We start from the raw sequence: 26,222 nt of genomic DNA, 5'->3' as shown, positions 1-26,222 counted from the left end.
ATCTTATTATATTATTGGAACCTTGTTTAAAGTTTAAAATGCATATAATTTCTGTTATGAGCCATTTTGCCCACATGCATTTCTTGTGTTCTCATATTTTACGCTGACATTTGTCAGATATTGTTAGCACTTATTTGACATTTCGTTACAGTACTTTATAGTGCCAGAATTTATATTGCCTTAAGCATCTGTTTTAATAGCCTACTGGCTGTGTATTTTATCTTACAGTCCTTCCTTCTCAATTCTTTTAGGGGAATCTTCATTGTTCCTATTATAGTATTGTTGCAACGTTGTTTGTTTTAGAAATTCCTTATGAAATTTCTTATTGAGATCTTCGAGTGATTTAGCTCTTATGTTACGTGACTTGTCAGGTCACCAACACGGTTATCCATTATGGTATGTTACCTTGCCATGTTTCGTGACTTGTCAGGTCACCTACTCCTCCTGTTTGTGATTCGTCACTCACAATGTTTCTTACATACATTAGAGGTTTACATTACTTTATGTTGCATTACCTTACAGTGCCTTCCTTTAAGGCATATGTTATGTATGTAATTGTGTTGTAATAGCCTCTGTTATGTTTCTTAATTCTAGTATCTTATCTACATATGTTTGTTCTTGGGATCTATGACACTCTGTAATTTCATCTTACATGGTACCTGTACGTTGATTTTACATTGTATCACTTTACTATTTTACTATTTTCATGTGTATTTTCTAATTCAAAATGAGTTTTCCTTACACATCTCTTATACATTTTGAGACCTGCATTGTCTGTTTTTCTTTTGCTGTTTCATCTTGCCATCTTCATTCTGGTATGTCCAGCTAGTATGTTTGGTGGTGATTTGGAGCGTCAATTCCTTTTTTGTTATGTGTGTTTCGTCTCTATTGGTACGCTAATGTTGTCCTTCCGTACTTTGTTAGTATCTCCTTAGCTTGTTGACATTTCCTACTTTTCTTCTTCTTCTGCTCTTCCTACACATGATTTCTTTTAAAGGGGGAAGATGGGTGTGGGTTATTTGGATATTCCTGTTATTCTTTGTTGAGGTATGCATTGTCCTTTTCTTCCTTGTTTAGTGTTTATGTTTTCATCGTTAGTCTACATATTAATTTCATTGTTTTATTGCAGAATCCTCTATCATAATATTCGCAATATGTTCTCATTGAGTTACTTATGTTTATTGACATTCTGACTGCTTGCTTCTTCCCTGTAATGTCGCTAGTATGCTTATTCCTTGCATTTTCCATTTTTATGTTTTCATTAAAGGGGGAAGAAGTGTGGTATCTGCTTCCACCTTGCTGCTCAGTCAGTGGATGTGTGTAGAATGTTAGTTTGAGTGTATGATGTCATAGAGTGTTGCATGCGTGCGTGAATGTCAGTTGAGAGTAGGGCTGAGCAGCAAGGAGGCTGCTCCTGTTGGGGTTTGTTCTTTGTACATTTGTACCCTTCTTCTTACGTCTTAGTTCATTACTTTATTACCTTGTTTCTACATGTACCTTGCCTGATAAACTACTTGAAGTTTCCATCAGAATCCAGGCCATTCTCCCGTTACAACATTTAATTACACAGAATTCCAGTCTATTTGCTATTTGGTTCTTTTTCTTCGTATCTCTGATGAATGGTAAGCCATTTGTACTGAACCATCATCTCTTGGACTGATTTATACAATAGAGTTAATGCTACATTTAGACAGGTGAGCTATACCTGGGAAAATATCATGTATTCTAGAAACAGAAATAAATGAAAATCACAGATAATAAATGTTTAAAAGAAATTGTAAAAGTGATACCTGTACAGGAAAGGATTGTGCTTAGCAAATGTGGAAGTCACAGACGAACAACAGGTTAGCAAGGTCATTTATTTTCTTGGTGCATAATTACTTGTCAACCCTTGTAACATACTTATATTGATAAATTTTAAATATATGAGTGAATGATTCCATAGAAACAGTAATAGATTTTCTAATAGAAAAAGATGGAAAAGCATAAGCTCTTCTCCACATCCCATGATGATCAGGGTATACATTTTATATTGTGATTTTAAATTACTTCAGACTTCTAAATGCATCTTTTGTTGATATCTGGTCTGAACAGAATGATGTAACACTTGGGAATGAATATGCAGCCCAGCAGCCAGCACTGGAAGCCAAGATGGCAAAGATCTCCACGGCCACCATGTATCTACCCTTGGTGCTAAGGTAGGCTGGGAGGAAGGACACCCAGACGCTGCAGAACACCAGCATGCTGAATGTGATGAGCTTGGCCTCATTGAATCTATCAGGAAGGTTCCTGGCTAGGAAGGCCACAGTAAAGCTGGCAAAGGCCAGCAGACCCATGTAAGCAAGCATCCCATAAAAAGCAGTGACAGAACCGTTGTCACACTGTAGGATCACCATTCCAGTTTCAGACTGTGAGTCAGTGGCTGGATGAGGAGGATAAGTGAGCAGCCAAGTGAGACAAATTACTATTGCCCCCAGTGTGCACACGAGGACCATAGACGCAGACACCTGAGATCCCAGCCATTTGTTTAACCTGCTACCTGGCTTGATGGCATTGAAGGCAATCACAACAGTGATGGTTTTCACTAATACACAAGACACAGCAACAGTGAAAATAATCCCAAATGCAGCTTGTTGGATCAAGCATGTCAATCTTGCAGGACGTCCAATGAATAGAAGAGAGGTGTGGAAGGCCAGCAGCAGAGACACAAGGAGAGCGTAGCTGAGATCCTTGTTATTGGCCTTCACTATTGGGGTGTCTCGAGATCTGAGAAAGATTCCCAACACACAAGCTGTGGACATGGATAGTACAACAGATACAGATGCCAACACCGCTCCGAGAAAATCACCATAAGAGAGATAAACAATGGCTTTCTGGATACAACCATCCTTTCTGTCATTGGGCCACTGGTCCTCCGGGCATTTTAAGCAAATTTCCATGTCTAAAATATAAAACATAAGAAGAAAATAAAGTTAAAGGTATAAATATTGCAAGTAGTTGATCAACATAAGAAAGCACACAGGGAACGGAACCTGACATTTGATAAGAAATGTTCCAAACGTTTCCCCCTGAAACAGGTATAGCTGCTCTTGGACTATAAAGATACTATAGGATCAATACGTTATACAGTTAATGATTTATTTTTACTGCAGTTATATATAATATGAACTTTACCCAAAGGTATCAGAGCACTTTACATGAGCACCAGTTGCGTTACAGATGGACACATTCATTTTTTGCTAGGCAGGGGGAGATTACGTGATTTGTCTAGAATCACAGGATGTTGAGCGTCACTGCTAAAACTCAAACCCGATTCCCCAGCTTCGAGGTCGACCTCTTTAGCCATAAGGCCAAATCCTCTTCCATTTGCTGTAGATAACATATCACAGCCACAGCACAATCAATTATTACAATTTGCTTTTGAAATTCTCAATCTATTCAATCTGGTGTTCAGTCTAGACAATCCAGTTTCAGGCGCAATCCGATGTGCAAATGTTTAACAATGTGTTGTTGTGCGATAGCGATAAATCATTTAAAGCTGCAAGTCAGAATGCGCCCCTCTTATTTCATGCATGCTATTGAGTGAATGTTATTCTACATCTATAGTCATCTACGGTCTTTTTGTTTACAATGAAACTACCCAACAAAATGTTCAGTAAAGAACTTGGGGCCAGATGTACGAAGTACTTTTGAGGTAGCAAACTGCCCAATACATAGAATCAGACCGTTTGCGGCTGTAAAATGCATTTTTATGTACAAACACCAAACTGTAATTCTACAGAGTCATAATTTAGGTTTGCAATCAAGTATTTAGAAGGAGCTAATAATGATACAGACTCTCAGTGGTATGTATTAATGTCTTGCAACCGACTTCCAGTCAGAGTACATTTATATTTTACCACCTCCTTAAAATAGGAACGAGTCCACAGTGGACCGCTTCCCCTTTGAGAATGTTAAAAAAATTATTTTTTAAAAGGAGGAAGTGGTCCCCTGGACCACTGCCTACTTCAAAAAAATGAAGGGTAAACATTAAGGGCCATATGTAGGTAGGGTCACATTTACCGACTCATAAATACCGAATTTTACCGATTCGGTATTTATGAATCAGTAAATGTGATGTAGGTAATCAATCGGTAATATTTACCGATTCGGAAAGGGTCGGCAATTTAGAATCGGTATTTACCGATTCGGTAATGATGCATACCTTCCCATTGATTCCTATGGGCCAGGAGGCCCATAGGAATGAATGGGAAGCCAGTTACCATTACCGAATCGGTAAATACCGAATCGGTAATGGGGGAGGCAGTATCATGGGTGGCAGGGTGTCACATTGACACCCTGTTGCACCCCTGATTCGTCCATGTGTGCACATGTGGCGCACATACGTGCCCTAAGGGCATGTATGTCTGCCACATGGCACTTTGACATCAGCAAAATATCACGTTTTGCTAGGTATTCGGTATTTATCACCAACCTATATTTGGTGGTAAATACCGAATTCTTTTTCCTAGTCATCACTCATTTGAGTGTTACCTACATATCATTTCAGGATTCGGTATTTACCGAATCGGCAATTTTACCGATTCGGTAAATTACCGAATCCTGAAATGTGCCCCCTACATCTCACATAGCTAAATACCGGTCGGTAACGGGATATTTACCGAATTTTGGCCGTTACCGACCGGTATTTAGCTACCTACATATGGCCCTTATTGTTTTCTTTTGGAACACATCCAATTTTCCTTTAAGGAAAACATTATGTATATATATATATTTTTTTAAAGTTTGTTTCATTTAAAAGTAATTATGAATATAGAGGTCTCTGAAGGCTCTCATTTCTAATGGGTCGCAACTCTGAACTACCTCATTAATATTCATGAAGTAGGTTGATATGTGACCCACTAGGAATTACTAATGAAAAAATAAAAATGTCAGTCAGTCACACAGCTTTATTCGATCTCTTTAAAATGGATCATAAAAGCACAAGTTATCTAAAAATTCCAACACAATATATACACATATATACACATTTAAAATAAGAATTAAACAGTTGCAGTGATCCGGGTAAATCCATATAAAAAACGTTTATGAAAAAAGCTGTTCAGAATTTAAAATTAATTAATTAGTTGATGCTACTAAAATGTCGTCCCACCTTTTTCCTCTTCCTAAGGCAAGCCCACAAAAATGAGGCAACGGAACTGCATACAAATGGATCCGGTAGAGTTTTTAAAAAGTACATGGCCACCCGGCACTGCCTAAAATTGTGGTACCTCAGGATTGGGAGTATGAATCTTTTCCTTTCATCTGTATAGGTCTTGCAAAATAATACAATATGTAGATCTGACTGTACTGCGTAGTTGTTACAGGGACAGGGTAAGAGGTCTGCTAATTTATATGTATTATGGGGGTATCCCAGGAATAGCGGGATCATGTTCATGCGGAAACGCAAAAGGATAAATCTGTGTTGCGCATTATTTATGCATGATAAATACTGAAAACCTTCCCCCGATCTTGGTGGTACCACATCATGAAGAATAGAGGAATGATGAATACGTTTCTTTTCTCTTCGGGCATACTTTGATCTCTTAATGAATAAATCAGTTATTCTTTCCTTTGAAACCCTTTTGCAGGACTCAGGGTCCTGAAATAATTCTCCCATCCCTAACGCTTTTAGATGGACCTCTACGTAATTTAACAATCCAATTCTTTTATAATAATCTAATTTGCAACAGTCCTTGATAATGGTTTGTGTCAAATCCACTGTAGACCTCCGCCATACTGATAGCCACAACAAGACTGGAGCCAGTCTTATATTGTCGCTTAAATAAGGAAGCCCCAATTCACAGTGTAAAATATGATTTGGGGCTGATTGCGGTAAGGACACACGGTTTTTAAAAAAGGAGTCTTCTATTTGTTGTAGCGGTGCAACATTAGCCATACCCCACACTCCGGCCCCATATAGTGCAGCGGACTTTGTTTTAGCTGAATATATATTCTTAATTGCATCCAGTGGGCTGCCTCCCAACTTCGTAGCAAATCTTTTGACAGCGTTAACACTCCTTTGCATGCCCTGGGCTCTTGCTGCCACTAAATTAGACCATGAGTGGTCTTAATCAAAAAGCACTCCAAGGTATGAAAAGGAGTTGACTGTCTCAATTTTCTTGCCTGCCAACTGGAAATGAGGATGTTTCTCACCTCTTGCGGCTCCAGATACGATTATAAATGATTTAAATTAATTGACCTTTAGGTCAAGAGAGGCCATAAAGGCGGAGTAGGCTGTGATTAGCGTTTGTAGGGCTAAGCCCGATCTGGCCATCAATACCGCGTCGTCAGCATACGCCAAAATCGGAAGGGGGATACGATCAAATTTAGGCACATCCACCGGTAGAGCAGACAGGGCGGACTCTACCCCGTTCGTATAGATTGAAAAAAGGAACGGGGCAAGAACACAACCCTGTCTTACTCCCTTTTCGACTTTAAAGAGGCGAGTGCACTCCCCCTTCCTGCCATACCTTACACAAGCAGTGGCATTGGCGTACAACTGGCATATGAAACCAATTATTGGTGGATCGATACCCATGCCCTCCATCATGGACCACAACCTCGGGTGTGACACACAGTCAAAGGCCGAGGTTAGATCCATGAAGGCCATGTGCAGTTTTCCGGCTTTTGCCTTAGTGTATTTCCCTATAGTTAGGGAGAGGTTTAAACACTGATCAACCGTCCCTATTCCTCTCCGAAACCCGTATTGAGCCTTCATAAAAATTTTGTGCGATTTGGCCCAGTCCTCTAATCTGGCCAAGAGTACCCGTCCCATAAGTTTGGCAGTAGTGTCAAGGAGGGATATGGGATGATAGTTCTTTGGGAATCCCCTGTCACTTTTTTTAAAAATGGGCACAATTAGACTCTGGTTCCAAGAGAGAGGCGGGCCTACTATCTGGATGCTATTAAAAATGTTTGTAAGTAAAGGCACCCACATATTATAATTCTGCTGAAAGAGGTCAATTGGAACTCCATCTGGCACAGGCGCCTTACCTGGGGTGCAGGCTTCCAATGCCTTTCTTAACTCTAATACAGAGAAAGTTAACCCTCCCTGTAGTAAAATCTCTGGGGAGGATAACAGTGAAGTTGGACGGGTTGCTAAACCAAATATTTCTTCATAGTGCCTCACCCATGCCTCTTCCTCTACGTGCACGTCTAATGTAGGATCATTGATGTCTTTAAAATGTGGGGCATTCACGATTTCCAGAAATCTTTACTACTGCCTGACATAGCTGCTTCCTCAAGATCTGCCCATGCCTGTGCCCTAAGATCTTTTTCAATTGCCCGCCTCGCTAATTTATAATCTTTGCGTAGCGCACAGATTACAGAGCAATCTCTAGGATGCGTGTTTAGAGCTTTAACTAGGGCTTTTTTTGCTGTTGTGCAGGCTGTAACAAACCACCCCATTTTGACGGTAGCATTAGCGGACTTAACCCGTGTGAGTGCTTGTTTTACTTTTTCAAAAGAGCAATAAACCGGCTGACCAAGAAATTAGGTGATGAATTCTCTTCCAGACAGGCTAATATTTCCTCCTTTATTTGAGCTATAATTTCAGGGTCTAAATTTAATCTTTGTGCTTGTGACCACTTCAGCTGATAACCATTTTTTCTAGACAAATTTACACCTTCTACAACCTTATTGTACTCTTTAGGTTCAGATAAGATACTTAGGTAAATAGATAACATGGCGTGATCACTATAAGAAGAGAATCGGGTACTCGTATGGACAACTTTCCCATGTAAATATGCCGAAGCTAAAATATGGTCTATAATAGACTCTAGGGTACCTCTTCTAAAAGTGGGCCCTTGCCCTCCCTCTTCTGATACATTTATTAAGGACAAGTTCCACTTATATAACAAACTATTCAAAAACTCACCATACTCATCATGTGTGAAGTGTGAAAAGAGGTTATTGTAGGAGTCGTCTGCTCCGCATACCCTAGTGCCATTAAACTTACAAAGATGAGCATTAAAATCCCCCACCCATACAAGATTTGCACTACCCCCATTTTTCCCATGGTACAATTTCTCAATCTCTAATGCTAATGCGTCTGCCACTTGCCTTGAGTTCCTCCCAAACTCATTAATGTAAAAATTAACAATTGTCTAGATGCCCTGTTTCCTACTACCCAACTCAAAAATCTGAAAGTGAGTATGCCTAGAACCAACTTCTTTTATTTGAAGTGGTAAGGTATTTGAGAATAGAGTAAGTAAACCCCCCTTCGCCCTTCCAGAGACTGACGGAACAGATGGGGAATGGAAGGTGCGAAAACCAGAGAAGAAAATTGGTTCTATAGCGCAAGTCTCTTGAAAAAATGCTACCTCCATAGATTGCCACTTATTTGTCCATTCGGAATTGGCTATTTTGGAAGCTAAACCTGCCACGTTCCACGATATCATATTAGGTCTGGTTTCCTTAATATCAGTCGTACAGGTTGGTAAGGGGTGCTCGTGTTCCTGAACCCTGGGTGCTAGATTTGCAGCTGTAGTGGCCTTCTCGGATGCCACTACAGCCTCGGATGATCGTGAAATCAGTGGAATCCCCAATGGGGTAACCTCTACAAGGCCGCAGTAGTTGCCCTACTAATTAGTTTGGGTGGTGATGTAGGTAGTCAGTCGCATTCCTCCAAGTTCAACAGTGGTGCAAATCTATTATATAGCCTAATCCCAGGAATTAAAAGGGGTCCCTCATTCGTACCAAAGGGCGTTTTCAGTTGTCTGCCCCTGTATTCCCCTCCCATGGTTACACCCTGGCCATTATAAAAGAATTCCAGGGCTAAAGGTATTATTTGGGAATTCCCTTGAGAAAGGCTATGGGAGTTAGCTAAAAGAGAGGCACTTGTGTACGCCTTGTCAAAATTAAATACCACGCAATCGCCACCAAACGATTTTCTTGAACCCCCCACCCATCCCACTCTCCTGGCCATAATAACTTCATTAGCCAGTTGCCGCCTCCCCTCCTCGGTCATATGGACATTACTTATTAACCAATGAAGACCTTTGTCCATTAATTGGCTTGTGGTTTCGCTTTGATTTTCTCGAAGGGGAGGGACATTTGCCAAAACCAGGGCCAGTGATGCAGTGGCAGGGGGGAGATGGAGAGTTTGTTGTGGCTGGTGCTTCTGTATTCCAGTGAAGTTCTCAGGTAGCCCTGTCTGATGCATAACTCCTCTAGCTTCCGTCCTAGGTAGTAATTGCTGGCGAGCTAGGTCCCCTTCAGTTAGCCCTTGGCCAGGCTGAGTAACCCTTGTTACATTCGTATTAGGGAGGGGGATTAAGGGCTCTGCTACAAGATTGGAAGAGCCTCCAGGGAGTATCGACGATGTCAATGTCATTATTGAAAATGGAGGCGGCCCTCGTGCTTTTATTGACGGTGATAATTCAGTATTCCTAGGTACTATTGTAGGAGCAACATTCAACGGGGGCATACGGGCAAGTAGTAAACAGTTCTGCGCTTCCAATTCCCCCAGCTGAGTTTCAATTAAAGACAATTTGGTTAGGATAGGAGCCATTATATCGTTTAGCCTTGTAGAGACTTCTGTCTAGAAAGAGTCTGGCTGCAGTGCCTGAAGCGATGGTGTGTTGAGGGGCACTGGAGCTGCCAGTATTTTGGAATTCGTAATCTGCACTTTTGTTTGGACAGTTTTAGTTTTGGGCACACGAGTGGTTTTAGATTGTTTTGCTTTTATTCCACTAACAACTCCCCCTGCTCTGGTCCGCTTAGCCGGTGGAATAGGTGAAGAATCCATTAATGAGCAATTCAAGGGGGAGCGCCCTGTACCTCTTCTTGGCGTGGTCCCTGTATTCGAGTTAGAGAGCAAAGGCCCATGTTGGTCTTGTGTAAAGACTAGAGTATTCAGGGGCAATGGCATTTGTATTGATTGTGTGTCTGGAAAAATATAATTTACAAGGCCTGAGGGCGCGCCCTGTGTGATAGGGAATGGCTCCATAGAGAGACGCCTTTCGGTCAGCTCGATCTCATGCGAGAGGACGCTGGCTGCTCTTACTAGAAAAGAGTCCAAAGTGGCGCCGACCCCTCCTCCCAACTTCTCTTTCATTCCCTTTGCTTTCGCCATCTGTGATGTGAAGCAATAGATGAAATCAACCGTACCTCAATGGCTGCGGGTGTAAAGAGGGTGTGGGTCCAGCCCAGCCTTCTCTGGCCTCCTACCGGCGTGGACAGGCCCGCCTTGCCTTTTGTCGCACGTCCGCGCTAGGAGTTCTGGATGCTGTGGTCCTGTGGAGGTTGGCAGGCAGGAAGACAAACAAGCCCAACAGTTCCTGCTGTACTCGACTTGCTACCAGCAGTGGAAAATAATTGCCAAATACCTTCAGGTGACTTACCACAAAGTAGCAGCCTATCCCAGTTTTTAGGTCTCGCTGAGACAGCGAAAGCTGTCTCTTTGAGATATTTTGTAAGTGGATTTTTGAAAGTGCTTCCCCTGGCATAGAGCTACAGTGCACGAGGCGTGCACGCGCGCAAAGCAGCCATATGGCCTCACGTCGCTCTCCCTCGTAGCCCCTCTCCGCCCCCTTCCCTGCTGCTATTTCACACCAGTTTATCTCACTTCGCCACGACGCCCGCTTCATGGGATGTTGCGATTTACGGCGCCAGTCGCTTTTGTGACGAAAATATCAAACAAGAGACTAAAGCTGCAGAGGACGTCGGCAGATGCAGGCCAATAAAACCAGAGTACCAAAATGTAAGCACGTGTGGAGATTTCTCATTCGTCAAATTAATGAATGTGCATTCATTTTCTTGGTGTACGCATGTACATATCAGGATGCGGGCAGCAATTAGGGCATCGCCAAAACGCAATTAGTCACTCGTTTACGTTAAGATTTTTGTAAACAGAAAAGAAGACCTTCCACGCTCACCTAGAAACTGAAAGAGTGCCATGTGCAAACCGTAAGAATTTGTCAGGAAGAGTGGAGAATTCACAAAATGTTTCTTCTATCCGTGATTTGTGTGCAATCTTTCTAGTAATTAGTTTTGCCATTAACCACGCTACGTGGAGTACAAACGTTACTTATGAAGATTTGGAAATCCTGTGCCGTTTCCCTTTCATCGTGCCCCAAACCCCCCCATCGCCCAAAACAGTGTGTGTTCAGAATGAGAAGCTTGGATGTCGAAACACAATGCTGCCCAAACGTATCCAGCAGCCGTGTCGGCCTATCTGCGTGGGACGCATGCACAAATGTTTGCAGCCCACGGAGTATTTGTGTACTTCACACAGAAGATACATTCAGTAAAAGTTGCGCAATCTTTAAAGCAGGCCAACAAATCTGGCCTGTGGGATCTAATAGGTATTGTGAATGCACAGTGGACCTTTTTTGGAGCAGAGAATCACTGAATCCCGAGGTACAGATGCTTTCACAGAGAAACAGTAGTCCATCGGAGATCCTGGTCAGGTACGGCATATTTTCAACCATAACAATCTCCCACTGTAAGCTAACAAGACTTTAAAATCCACAGCTCTTCCGGTCAAAAGTATACATATGCAGTCATTTTATATGAAATAGGCATGCCAGCGGCCATAGTTCATGGGAGATGCGATATTAGCGGGAGAGACTTACCGCCACAGTTTGTCCGCTGATGTGAGGTATCACATGCCCCTTTTGCCTATCGGACCGCACACCGACACTACTGCCCCGCAGACATCTTTTTACAAGTTCGAGTCTCGCTCTGATGCACTCACCCACTCAGAGGCGCAACTAGAGCCAAATTTCGGGGGGGGGGGGCTAAGAAAAAATTTCGGGGGGGGGCTGAATCTTTTAAGCCATAGGCAGAGTGGAGCTGCAGGGGCTCTTAGAAGGGGTGAAACAACAGCGAGGCCTCATTAACATGCAAATGGTCTTTTAAAGACCTGTGAAGTGCTCGGGCGCGGCTGTGTGTGCCCGGGAAGCGGTCTCAGCCCGGGCTGCCGCACACGACGGGGGGGGGTGGGGGCGGGGGGGGGTGAAGCCCTGTGAATCCAATGGGTGTTGTGCGCCTGCATCCACTGCGGTGGCAGTTACACGCAGCCCTATACGCGGCCCAGCGAAGACTATTACAATTATCACTCAATGACAGGCTTTTTATTTTTTTTGTGTTAAGTAGATTGTTAGGAGATGTTTATTGGAAAACAAATGTCTTATTGGTGAACCCCCATCCTCTTTCCCTTCCTTTCTATTGCGAAGTATTACTGTTGGGGATATAAACGACTATATACAGATTTCCACTACGCCTTCTGACGAGATAAAGGATATATATAAGTATACGGTTTAAGATCAGCAATGCTGATACATGGTACCAGCAATTACCATTGTTCGCTAGAATTAATGCTGTAACATTTTGAGCAGGAGAACATGACATTGCATAGTACAAGTTGCTGTATTTAGGATGTGAGCGTTAAGACATGCAGTACCTAGGCCTTTACAATGCGAAGCAATAATCTATGCACGGATGCCATATGATTGTATGACGAAGATTTCCATGTTGTTTTCCATTTGAATTATTTTGTGTTATCATGCAAATTGTAATGTGAAGGAGAGAAATTATTGTAAGGAGCAATAAAACCAAAACCAATAAAGATATATATAAAAAAAAAGAAATGCAGTCATTTTATATACATTTGCCCAAAAAGTCAAAAGCAATGCGTCCAACAAACTACTGGAATTTTGCCAAAATTATACCTTTAAGCCTGCTTAACATCTTTTTTAGGTCTCGCTGAGACAGCGAAAGCTGTCTCTTTGAGACATTTTGTAAGTGGATTTTTGAAAGTGCTTCCCCTGGCATAGAGCTACAGTGCACGAGGCGTGCACGCGCGCAAAGCAGCCATATGGCTTCACGTCGCTCTCCCTCGTAGCCCCTCTCCGCCCCCTTCCCTGCTGCTATTTCACACCAGTTTATCTCACTTCGCCACGATGCCCGCTTCATGGGATGTGGCGATTTACGGCGCCCGCTTCATTCTACAATGCGACGACAATGATACGCAGTTATTAGCGAAACACATCTCTTCCTTGTGAGGCACATGAGACCAAAACCATAATTCGATGACAGAAGTTATTCACTATGTGCTCTGCGCAGAACTGAGCTGTGAGCCTCCCTTTGTTGTTCCACCCCCTCCCCGGCATCTCTCCCATTCTCTCTCCCTCGTAGCCCCTCTCCGCCCCCTTCCCTGCTGCTATTTCACACCAGTTTATCTCACTTCGCCACGACGCCTGCTTCATGGGATGTGGCGATTTACGCCGCCCGCTTCATTCTACAATGCGACAACAATGATACGCAGTTATCAGCGAAACACATCTCTTCCTTGTGAGGCACATGAGACCAAAACCATAATTCGATGACAGAAGTTATTCACTAACAGGCACATGCATCAACAATGCCATTTGCGATTCCTTATTAGCGAAAAATAAGGATTCGCTAATAAGGAATAGCAAAAGGCTATGCATGTAGGAATCGCTATTCAAATAGCGATTCCTTAACTTTCCTTAATTGCGACTAGCAAATTGCGAGTAGCAATTAAGGAATGCCGTCCCAATCATTCCTATGGGCCTCCAGGCCCATAGGAATGAATTGGAGATGGCATGAGCAAATTGCGAGTACCAGTAGGTTCTCGCAAATTGCTCATGCAATTTCAAGGGTGCAAGGGTGTCAAAATGACACCCTATTGCACCCCTGAAATTGATATGTGCACATATGTTGCACACACACATGCTCTAAGGGCATGTGTGTGCGCAACATGAAACTTTGAAAAATGCACAAAAGTGCATTTTTCAAACTTTTTGCAAATTACCATGAAGTTCATCTTCATGGTAATTTGCTCCCCCTATTAGCGAATTCGCTGATTTTTTGACTTTAATGCATTGCATTTAAGGAATCTCAATTTGGGATTCCTTAAATACAATCGCAATTTCAGGGATCGCTATTTAAGGATTCCTTGAATTGCGATTTTTGCATTTGGGTTGATGCATTGGGATTCGGTTTTATTTACTCGCTAACGGGTGTTATTAGCGATTCGGTATTTTACCGACTGGATTTTGGCTTGATGCATGAGGCTGTATGTGCTCTGCGCAGAACTGAGCTGTGAGCCTCCCTTCGTTGTTCCACCGCCTCCCCGGCGTCTCTCCCATTCTCGCCCTAGTCATGGGCTCATCTGCCGGTAATTTCACCCCTCACAGAGTCAACAGACTTTTTCTGCTGCTTAAAGGCCCTTTGGGGAGGGTGACGATTAACACACTGGATGCAGAACGGCCAATAAGGTCGTCCTCTTTCAGCTTCCATAGATGTGTTGCCAATAATGGAATTTGTTTTAGGACTGCTGGGGGCAACGCAAATAAAGGCGGGCACATATTACAAAGCACTTCCTCCAACAAGAATCCAGGTATGTTGACTTTAACAGCAGTTGTACAGCGCCACGAAGCTGCGGGTGCAAGCGCTAGATGAAATATATGTCAGTTACTTGCCCATCGCCTGCAGGAAAAAGCCTTGGTTCTCAGACGGGACAGTGTCTGCCAGAGGGCTGCGGGACCACGGGCTTCAGCACCCACCGCCCGCTCTTCCTGGCCCGATTCTTGGCACTAGCCCCTGCTCTGCGCTACCTGGCACGAGTCTTGGCACTAGCCGAGCCCTGTGCTTCCTGGCCCGAGTCTTGGCACTTGCCTGAGCTCAGCGCTTCCTGACCGGAGTCTTGGCACTTGGCGGGGCCGTCGTGCCTGAGAGAGGCACGGCTGTCCCACCCTGACTCCTGTGGCGACCAGGCTGTCCTGGGAGTAAACAGACTTGCTGCAGCTTCAGAGAAGCCGCTGGTAAACATGCAAGAACCCAGGAAAGAAGGGCCACACTGGCTGACACTGACAGGAGTGTGCCTGAGGTGGGAAGAAAAGACCTTTATTACAAATATGTAACAAACCAAAACCATAGACGACACCCTGGCCCGATCGCCAGGTCTAAAGTGTCACCATTCTACGCTAAACTTCACCCCGGCCCTAAAAACATCTCTGCTCACAGGAGTGACGGCGACACCTGCAGCCCCCCAGCGAACCACGCCCTGCCTCTCCATGGCCTACATTCACCCTCTCAGCAGGGGTGTGGCTATCAGTGGTGCAGCAGGCGCAGTGGCACCGGACACCAAAGGCCCGAGGGGTCTCTGAACCCCAGTGACTGCTGTACTCGAATGCCCCAGCTGTGAGTGTGGTTTGAACCAGGGCCCTTGGCCCCTTCTCTCTTGACCTGGCCTGCCACTTGTGCAGAGCGCACCACCCCACCAGCCCTAACCTGCTATGCCCCTGCTCTCCAGACCTTAGATGTCGCCTGCGCACAGAAGGCCCAACCCCAGCAGCCCTTACTGTCCAGCTCTCATCTGACCCCTCTTGGGGTTCTGACCTCTGACCTACAGGCCGCAAGGTACTGTCAGGCCGGCTGGTTTAATAATTCAACTTGTAGTTAGATTAGTGTCCAGGTAATCCACCATCTGAGACACACTGTAGATTTCAACGAAGCACACGTTACTGGTTTAAATGGATCACCGGTTGCTCGGTCAGCTCACCGAATATTAGATACTTCCAGGCGCTTTGTAGAACTTCCCTGACCTTTTGAGCCCTGAATGCAGGTTACAAAGAGGTGGTAAATACTCCGATATTGCGAGTTGGAGCGGCGCTTCGGTGTTAAATTGGAAACAAAAAAAATGGACTTTAAATATATTGCAAACAAAATGGAAGTAAGACTAAAGCTCCTAACTGCTTACTCAGCCTACTGGGCTAGCGCTCAGAAGTGGCCTCGAAGGCGACATTGAAGCACTACACAAAACATGTCAAATAAACTAACAAATATTACATGACGTTTTACAAATGTTATGGAAAGCTCTACTGAACCACAAACCAGGCCCTGCGCTGTCAATCACACTTCAGGTGTGACGTCACCACTTCCAAAGCAGATCCACGTACTGTTTACTTCAGATTCCTGCACACATTTTTCCACAACGCCATGGACATCTACCACTTTTTGTGATACCTACTTTTACAAATAAGCACTGTGTATGGAGAGAATAAATTACCATTGCACTGGTAGGGAGGGGTACTGTAAATTTTCATATTTATCTTATTAATTTCCTTTATATGGGACAATTTCCCTTTGTGAAGCACTCTGTTCCTGCGACACTGCATGAAACCACGAGTGGCAAAGAAGATAATTATCGCTTTTTAATGGCATCACTTAAACATTTTGTTTTGTCACTGCTTTTTTGCGATATTGTTCCGTGTCAGCAAAAAAACCCAAGCATTTGCAACGCAATAGGTCTCGCAGTTACACGAGTTTAAGCTATTGGCATTGTAAATGACGAAGCCTTTTATTTATGTTTTTAAAACGAAAATAAAAATAAAAGGCATTGTTATTTGCAATGTCAATAGCTCAAACTCACGTGAATGCGAGACCTATTGCATTGCAAATGCTTGTTACTTTTCCAACCTTTATTCCGTTCCACAATGCGACTTCCACTGCATCTCTCCCCCATGCATTTGCAGCCTGCAGCCCACTGTGCATGACCGGCGCTGCAGGGGAGAGTAATCACTGGAGCATTCACTGACCGTCTTAGAAAAGCAACGGTTTTCCAACTGCGTGATTTCCTTTCAAAGCTTCATTTTTCATCCTTTTACAGCTTACACTTCCCCTCCGCTTCTTTTCAGCAATATCGCATCGTAGCAAAATTTCTCTCCGGTTAATCCTTATTTAAGAGAGGGAAAGGGAGAGACGCCAGGAGCTTGAGTAGACCAACATACGCGAGAGGAATTCTCTGCAGGTGAAAGAAAAGCCCTGGACTGAAACCATCATCGCCACAAATGTATTCATCCACTCCTTCTGCCCATGAACTTTCATCAAGTGAGGCCCGCCTTCCTCTTTCTCCAAATAAAGATGTCATAAATGAGGAATGGCAATTTCCTAATTACGATTCTGAGAAAAACTCTATTGATATGGTAAATAGATCCCAAGGTCTCTTAGGGGCATATTATCAAGCACGGCGTTAAAATTATCGCCGCTTTAGCAGCAGAAAACTGCCACTAAAGCGGCGATAATGGGCTTGATAATATGCCCTGGAGAATTCCAATAGAAGCCCAGGTTGACACCAGAACATGGGCCTCTATGGGAATTCTCAAGGGCATATTATCTAGCCCATTATCGCCGCTTTAGCGGCAGTTTTCTGCCGCTAAAGCGGCCATAATTTTAACGCCGTTTCTTGAAAATGTGCCCCTTAATTCTCAAAGGTTTATAAGAAGGGTGTGCCTTAGAAGATGACAGTGATATTAAATATTTCTACCAGATTTGCTACTTATGGTATCTTTGTTTTACACCCTTCAGCATAATATACCATCTGTACTATTGCAGTAATGAGACATAATACAGTCAGTAATATTCATTTTAATTGCTTCTTTCACCTGTGCTATTTGAAAACTCCCCTTCTGCACAGAGCACACAGTCAAAGCAACAGATGGGCCTCCCTTCTATAGGAGCTTTACGGTACCCTGGAAGGCAACTCTCAGTGCAGACTGAGCGGTGGATCTGTAACAAAACAAGAGAAGGACAAGAAACACCTTTAAGAAAGAGTGTGATGTATAAACCAAATCACTGCAATAGAACAAGAAGGGAAACACATTCACCCACTGATCAAAGAGATATTTGCTTCATTCATCAGCTCACAGTGTGGCTCTAACAGGATATATTCAGCGCCTAAGACAGCAGCGGTGCATCTAGGTTCAAGAACAAGCTCTTTGGTGGGTGTTAATGAGGCCGGAGGTTCCTTTCACACAGAGGAGCTAACACTAAACGTAAAGTAGGTTACATGAGAATAACGGACACAAAAGTAAATGCTTATTTAAAAGGATACTTTTTGGTAAGAAACCCATGCTTAACACAGCTCTGCATTAATTTAATTTTTTGAAGCACTGGTTTTTGAAAAGCAGTAGTGTTCAAAGACCTAGATGCTAAGTTATTCACTGAACAATTAGTTGGGAACCCATCAGGTTTCTACTAGGGCTTAATGCTGATGGTTGTTCTTAGAGTAAAGGAAACTTTCATTGGAAGAGTAATTTGACAGAGAATGAAAATTGATTCAACCTTAGAGTCAACCATAGGATTTGCAGTGAGCAATCGATGGTATCTAAGAGCTTCATGTACAAGGAATGAACGTAGCACGGTGCTGCAAGCCATTTGGCTGCACCGCGCTGTGTTAATTCCGAAGCACAGGAATGCGTCATATCTGCAACTATATGACAGATCCCTTTGCTCTCCCCTGCGCTAGTGCACAATTTGCTGCCATGCACCGATGGAGGCATCCTTGCATATTGTACGGACTTCATCCACTGGTAAGAGGCAGAGCACATTGCAGTACGCACCATTTGCCACACAAATGTTTGTCGAGGTAAGCCTGGTACACATTATGGTACTGGAGGTCAAACAACCCACATGGAAAAACTCCACACAATCAAGTGAGAGGAGCACCTCAAAATAATTGCTGAACATGGTTGTGGTGGTGAGGAGAGCTGGGTAACATCAGCTACAAGTCCAATCATGGTGGAAGGTGCTGAAGAGAAGAAGAGGGTGACATCGTCATCATGCAAAGCAACTCTGCCACCAGCAATTCACCAGCAGAATCATCCACTTCAGCAACTTCACATTTGCACAAGACTCAGAGTGAGATGGAGACACCAAGGCATACATTGACTGCCCCACCATGATGCACATTGAGTCTACCACCACCATCTATTTCTCAAAAGACACCTGTGTCAGTGGCCACAGAAAGGTGAAAATCCAGGCTACTATCACAGGCATGTCTCAGAGGGGCCTACGAGAGGAACCACCCAACTGCACGTTTGTACAATGGGAAGATGGTAAAAAGGATAGCGCTGGACCTCCTTCCTTTTTCTTTTGTGGAGGGTGTAGGATTCTTAGAATTTGTGCACCCATCTGCCCAAAATAGCAGGTACCAAGTCGGACCTATAGTTGCTGTTCCTGCGCTGCATGGCGATGTGCTGCAGTTGGTTGAAAAAGCTTTGCAGCAAAGCGTTGTTCACACTATCCACCTGACGACAGACCTTTGGACCAGTTGTCAGGTGACTGATTACATGTGCATCACTGGACACTAGATCATTTTTGTGGGGGTAAAGTATTGGACAAATGCAGGTCTTCACCCTGAAGAAAGTTTTAAGAGCGTTTGGCGGCATGCAACAGTAGCCAAGTTATCCATGGACAGATCACATAAAGCTGTAAAAATTTAACAGCAAAGTGTGAATGGTAGCGACCCACAGGTCTCATATTTGGGTTTGTTGGAATGGACAATGAAAGTAACATAGTCATGGCTATGTCAGTAGAAGGCTATTTCAGGGTCCTGTGTTTGGCCTATTGCATCAACCTGGTGGTGCAAGACTTTGTCATAAAAGAAGACCTAGTCAGCCACTAGTCAGGACTACTTGCACACAATGAACCGCCAGATCAACACTGTAGTCTCATCTTGCTTCATCACACTCCTCTTGGTTCAAAAGACATTCCGACACATCCCCACAGAATCCAGAAAGATGGTCACCCATGCACTCATCACCAGCAGACTATGGAATTGCCCTCTATGCTGATGTCACGCAGCAACTCCTCAGGAAACTACAAAACATTCAAAATGCCTCAGCCAGACTGGTCCTCAACATCCCCTGCTGCAGCCACATCACTGAACACCTTCAACAAATCCACAGGCTTTCAGTCAACAGAAGAATCATCTTCAAGCTCCTCACAAATTTCCTAAAAAGTCTCCACGACGCAGGCCCAGCATATTTAAACCACCGCCTCTCATTCCACGTACCACTAGACACCTTTGCTCTGACCAGCTGGCCCTGGACACTGTCCTACAGATCCACAATACCAGAACCAAAGGGAAGATCCTTCTCCCACCTTGGTGCCAAGACCTGGAACACCCTGCCTTTCCACCTCAGGCAATCTCGGTCGCTGACCCAATTCAGTAAGTATCTCAAGACCTGGCTTTTTGACTAAACACCTGCATCCAAATGGATCAGCAGTCCCCCTCATCATCTTGAGACCCTTATGGATAAGTAGCCATGGAGAGGATGTAGCCTTACGGCTAGAGCGGGCGACCTTGAAGCTGGGGAACTGGGTTCGAGTCTCTGCAATGACGCTCAACAGCCTGTGATTCTAGGCAAATCACTAAATCTCCCTTTGCCTAACAAAAATGAATGTGTCCTTGTGTAACAAAACTGGTGCTCATGTAAAACGCTCTGATACCCGATATCTTCGGATCTAGTTTGCACTATTTCAACACTAAAAAAAAAGTAGTTGCGCTATATATATCCTTGGTTGATTGAATCTCACATCAGAAAATACAGAAGTCCTCATCCTGGGCTCCACTGTACCTGCCTGGGATGACTGCTGGTGACCCGCAGTACTTAGAGCCTCCCCCACACCCACAGACCACCCACTGAACCTCTGCATCATCCTGGACTCGTTGCTCCCCTTGAACTGCCAAATCAATTTCATTTCATCATCCTGCTTCCACACAATAAGCCTGCTCTGAAAGGTCTTCAAATGGATCCACACCAAGTCCAGGAAGACATTCACCTACACACTCGTCAGCAGCAGAATCTACAATGGCAACACACTCTACATTGGCACCACCTAGAAACTCCACAAGAAACTGCAGAACATACAGAACGTCTCTGTCAGACTCATACTGAACATCCCAAAACCACGAACTATCTCAGCGATCTCAACTCCAAGGTCCCAGTCAACAAAGAATTATAAGAATCCCCTTCAAGCTCCTCACACATGCCTACAAAGCTCCTTACGATGCAGGACCTGTGTATCTCAACTACCGCCTCACTTTTCACGTACCCACCAGAGACCTCCACACCACACAAATTACCCTGACTACTCTCCAAATTATCCACAGGACCACAGCCGGAGGAAGATACTTCTCCTACCTCAGAGCGAAGACCTGGAACACCTTGACTCTCCACCTCAGGCAATCGCCACCACTGCCTCAACTCAGGATGGAATTTAAGACTGGCTCTTCAACTGAACCAAAGCACTTTCAACTGACCAACAGCTCTTCCCTCACCCCCGCACCTTGAGACCCTTACAGGTGAGTAATAACGCTTTACAAGCCATTGATTAATTAATTGATTGATTAAGAAGAATCTGCACTAATTTCAGCCATGGAATCAGTTGCGGATTATTCAACGTAATGTTAGAGCACCAGTTAAAGCCCTAATACAGGAGGTGCTTACATATTGGAACTCGACTTATTACGTGTTGCAATGTATGTCTGAGCAGTACAAACAGATCAATGACTATGCAATTCTAAGAGGACGGAATGCAGTTGGGAGAGCTATGACAATGGCTCTGGACACATGGGGCCTAGTCAAATGCCTGACAGATCCTACTACCTTTTGAGGTTTTAACATGGGAAGTTAGCAACAAGGACAACACGATGGGCCAAGCTATCCTGTTGTTGCATCTGCTACATGACTAGGTAAAGGAGGAGTATGAAAGTTTTACCCCTGCAGGTGTGAACGAAAACACAGAAGCACATGCCTTGGTTGAGACGTTAATACTTTGCTTGGCTGGTAATAAAAGGTTGCAAAATGACATTGTCTCAACCAAACAGTACATCTGTGCCACACTACTTGATCAAAAGGTACAAAAAACCTCTGCCCACTTGCAATGCTTTTTCTGAAGGGGATGTTTGAAATTCAAGAGGTGGATTGTTGAGCAAGACAGAGACCTGGAAGAAGAGCAGCAGGAACTTAGAGTCCCACCCCTCACTTCTGGGGTATCCCGTTAAGCTACCAGAGAGGGCAGTCTTGTCTCCCAGCAGCCAACAATACCATCAACCAGAAGACTTGCAACAACAACAACAGAAGAACCAGACCAATCCTCCGCAATGTATTGGTTTCAAATGGCAGGGCTCACGTCCAGTGCAGAGGGTATGGCAAAAGAGGTTCAGCAAGTAGCAATACCAATGACCATCCACAGGATGGTACAGGAGTATCTGAATGATCCAAAATAGGTCTATATGGATCAAAACCCATTGATGTATTGGCATGGAAAGATGCGCCAATGGCCAGAGCTCAGCAAGCTGGTAATAAAATATCTGGCTAGTCCTGTAGCCAGGGTGTATGCTGAGCATGTGTTCAGTGCTGCCGGTTCAGTTGTTTCTATGAGAAGGACCAGTCTCTTACCTCAAAACATGGAGAGATTGACAATGAGCAAAATGAACCAGCATTTCATTGTACACAATTACACTGTTCCTGAAACAGCAGAGGAGGTGGAGGATGATTGGTTAGAAATTGATTCAAGTGTGTTAGCTGACTAACTTCTGGGTGAACCACCTGAGTTTGAGGACAAACTTTCTTTCCCAGACTAAGTATGCCAGTGTCCTATGGCATTTTTGAAATTCTATCTTGGCAAAATAAAAATAGCTAGCAAACATTATTATTTTTGTGTCAGATTTTATGTTGCTCCACCATTTTATAGTCACATATATTGCCAGATTGCTGTTAAACCAGTGTACATTGAAGCAGCCTCCACATTCCACAATTCCTATTGCCTTCATGATATTGGAGACAATGCCTGCCCCCTCACATGACTACTACCTATCCGTTTTTGAATCACATAGTAGAGCGCTAGCAGGTCTGTCCCAGAAGATTATTGATTGACAAGAGTGCCAATACCAAATTCCAATGTGTCGCCTGCGTCAGAGATTAATACATAAACTACTGATGCTTGCATTGAAAGAGGTAAGTACAGCAATTGCAACAGTGAGTGAGTGCTGATGAGTCATCTGGTCGTAGAGAGTGAGTGGGGTTGTTGAACTGTAATGTGGAAAGGGAAATTGCCTGAAATGATTAATTTTCAATGTTTTGGGCCTGAATGATGGGTGATCATTTTTTTCCCTGGAGGTGATTGGCCTTTACAAACTTAATTAATTAACTAACCTGTACAGTCCACTCCTATGATCCTTCTGTTTTTTCAACACCTATGAGGGCTGCCCCAGACAATTGTTTTATGTACTTGAATGTCAAACTCCAATCTGTTGCTTGCATTAAAGGAGAGATAGTGTACCTACCATCATGCTTGGATTATAGCAGGTAACCATTGCACCCATTAGTGGTCTGAGTATAGAGCAATTGTGAGTGTTGAGCAGGTTGTTGAACTGTAATGTGGAAAAGAAACTTGCCTGAGATGATTGATTTGCAAAGTTTGGGGCCTGAGTGATGGGTGATCATTTTTCCCCTGAAAGTGATCGCCCCTTTCACACTTTAGTTAACAAACAAAAACCTATGCAAAATATTTTTTCTGCTCTACTTGCTCTTTGACAGCAGTGCACTATAAGTCTATCTTGCTCAGGCCCTGATGACTGGTCTGAGATGGAGTTACTCAGAGTCAGGGGGAGGTTTGAAGAAACCAGGGCAGGAGCTGCAGGACTACCTCATCAATAGCTAGAAGTAAGAAGTTATCAAATTCAGTTCAAAGGTAAACCAAGAGTCTGAGTCCTCATACTCAGCTATGTGGAATGGAGAGAAGTGTGTTTATTTGTGTAATGCTGCTGTGTGTATGTGTTGGACTTGTGGGTAAAGGGAAACTCTGACCCCCCCTCTCATTTTTTTGCTCCACTTCTGAGTCTTCTTGATAGACTCCTCATGAAACTTACCTTCCTTCGGTCCTTCTCCTTGACTCTAAAATACAATTTCTCTTTTACAGTCCACAGACCTTCTTTTAGTCTCCTGCATGAATGAAAGGTGAAAGCTGAGCTCCTGCTTACCTACCTGATCAGTCTAGATAGGCACCCAAGAGTGGACATTCCAGAGGAGAATGCAGATGCACTACTTAATTTTACAATACAGTATAGTTTTTTTTTCAACAATCCTACTTGGAGAACTGGGTAGGTTAACTCACTCCCAACCTTAAAGACAGAATATTTAGATAGCTGATAATTTGGGTCTCGGGGGCAGAAGAACTGTTTACAATGCATTAATCTGTACTCTGTCATACTCATTTCTTTGTTTCCTTCCACAACAGATTGATAACGAATGATGTGCTACTTACTGAATAGGTGAATGTTGTGCTTGTGTAGGGTGTCTTTTTCAAACCTTTCTCCAAATCCTCTTTCCCATCCATTTAGCAAACCTCTAACCCTCTTCTCTTTAGCTCGGTGATTTATTAAGGTGTGGCATAATTTACACCATAAATGAATCATACACTTGGTGGAACGGATGTGTTGAAAGCAATACCAATTTTGTTGGAAGTGCAGGCATCCATAGAAAAGAAAACACGGACCAAGCAGATGAAGTTGGACGTGAAGTTTAATACACGTCTGTAAGCAGTGAAGTCAAATCATGAATCCCGTTACCACACCCCAGAGCTCATTCCCAACCTCCACCATATATTGAAGGCAAACATTCTTCCCCTCGTCACGAGTCAGTCACGAGCTGGAACACCGAACTCCGCTCGTGACTTCTCATGACAACAACCACGTTCCCAACACACCTTCCCCCCTTAAAAAACAATGTAACAAAAGTAAATGAAAATAACATCTTGACTAATACCTTACAATAACTTACAACATTAATTCATGACAAAATCCTTGTACTTAGCAGGAAGGCGATGAGTGCGCGCAATCCTTGAATTGTCAGAAACACCACTGGGAAGTGATAAGTCCTCACAGTCATTGTTATGTCCCACATCCAAAAATACATTACTGGTGTGATCTTCTTGATAAGAGGTAACACCCTTAAACAAAGAAACTCTGTTTAAAATCCACATTAAAAAAATCATTGAACCCATTTAAATTTTTCTTCATCCACCAAGGAATCAAATTAGTGCTAGTTTTACGCCCTCTTAAAAGTTCAAAAGGACTGACCAAAGTAACAGAATTTGGGGAAGTCCTGTATGCTAATAACATGGATTGCAAAGCATTTCGCCAATTCAACCCACCCTTAACAGACAATTGGACAGCCTCTTTAACCACACAATTGAATCTCTCCACTTGACCATTCGCTTCAGTATGGAAAACAGCAATTCTATTGTGAGTAATTCCACACTTACCAAGAAAATCTTCCATTTCCTTGCTAACAAACTGTGGTCCATTGTCCGTTACAATTTCTTGAGGAATGCCTTCCCTACAAAAGACTTCATCTAAGAATTCAATAACACTCTGAGAAGTGACTTCCTTTACCATCTTAACCTCAGGCCATTTGGAATAGTAATCAATAAGTACTATTCCAAAAGCTTCATGTTTAGGTAAAATATTGAAAGGGCCAATGATATCTAACCCAAGTTTACACCAAGGACCAAACGGAAATTCTACAGGATGGGGTTCCAGACGTAGAGCCACAGCAGACTTGTCACTATTGGAACAATGAATACATGAACGTACAAAATGCTCAACTGATACGTCAATGCTTCGCCACCAAAAAGATTCCTTGACACGTCTCCTGGTAAATGAGATCCCTAAGTGTCCTTCATGAGCAATTTCAAGAATGGTATTCCTAAGAGAAAAAGGAGGAATAATCTTGTCACCCCTTAAAACCAAACCATTTTCCACAGCGAGTTCTTCTTGAACCTTAGAAAAACCCATCATATCTCCAGACAATTTCCTCTGTTCAGGCCAACCTTGAAGCAAATACTTCTTGACATTAATCAATTCAATGTCCTTCTCCATTCCTAGCAACCAAATATTTTCTTGCAAACCAGCTTGTTTACCAAATTCTAAATTAATATCACCCACGGTAAAAGCTACCTCACAATCATCATCTTTATTTTGTCTGGAAATGCTATGGGTGAAACTAACCTAGACATGCAATCAGCATGTACATTAACTTTGCCTTGGACATATTCCACTTGAAACTGGAAAGACTGCAATCTCGAAGCAAGTCTTGCAAGACGTGCGGACATAGTACGTCCACCACCAGGTGCCATTAAGTACACTAAAGGTTTATGATCAGTTTTAATGGTAAATTTAGTACCCCACAAAAAGGTTCTAAAATGCTCAGCTCCCCAAACACAAGCTATCAACTCCCTCTCTATTACTGAGTAATGTTTTTCAGCATCCCTCAAAGCTCTTGAAGCATATGCCACAATCCACTCTTTACCATTGTCTCTTTGTAAGAGAACACCACCTAACCCGGTACTGCTAGCATCCA

This window comes from Triturus cristatus, chromosome 2_1 (assembly GCF_964204655.1).
Source record: "Triturus cristatus chromosome 2_1, aTriCri1.1, whole genome shotgun sequence".
In the NCBI taxonomy this organism is placed as follows: domain Eukaryota; kingdom Metazoa; phylum Chordata; class Amphibia; order Caudata; family Salamandridae; genus Triturus; species Triturus cristatus.
This window is presented reverse-complemented; position numbering follows the sequence as displayed.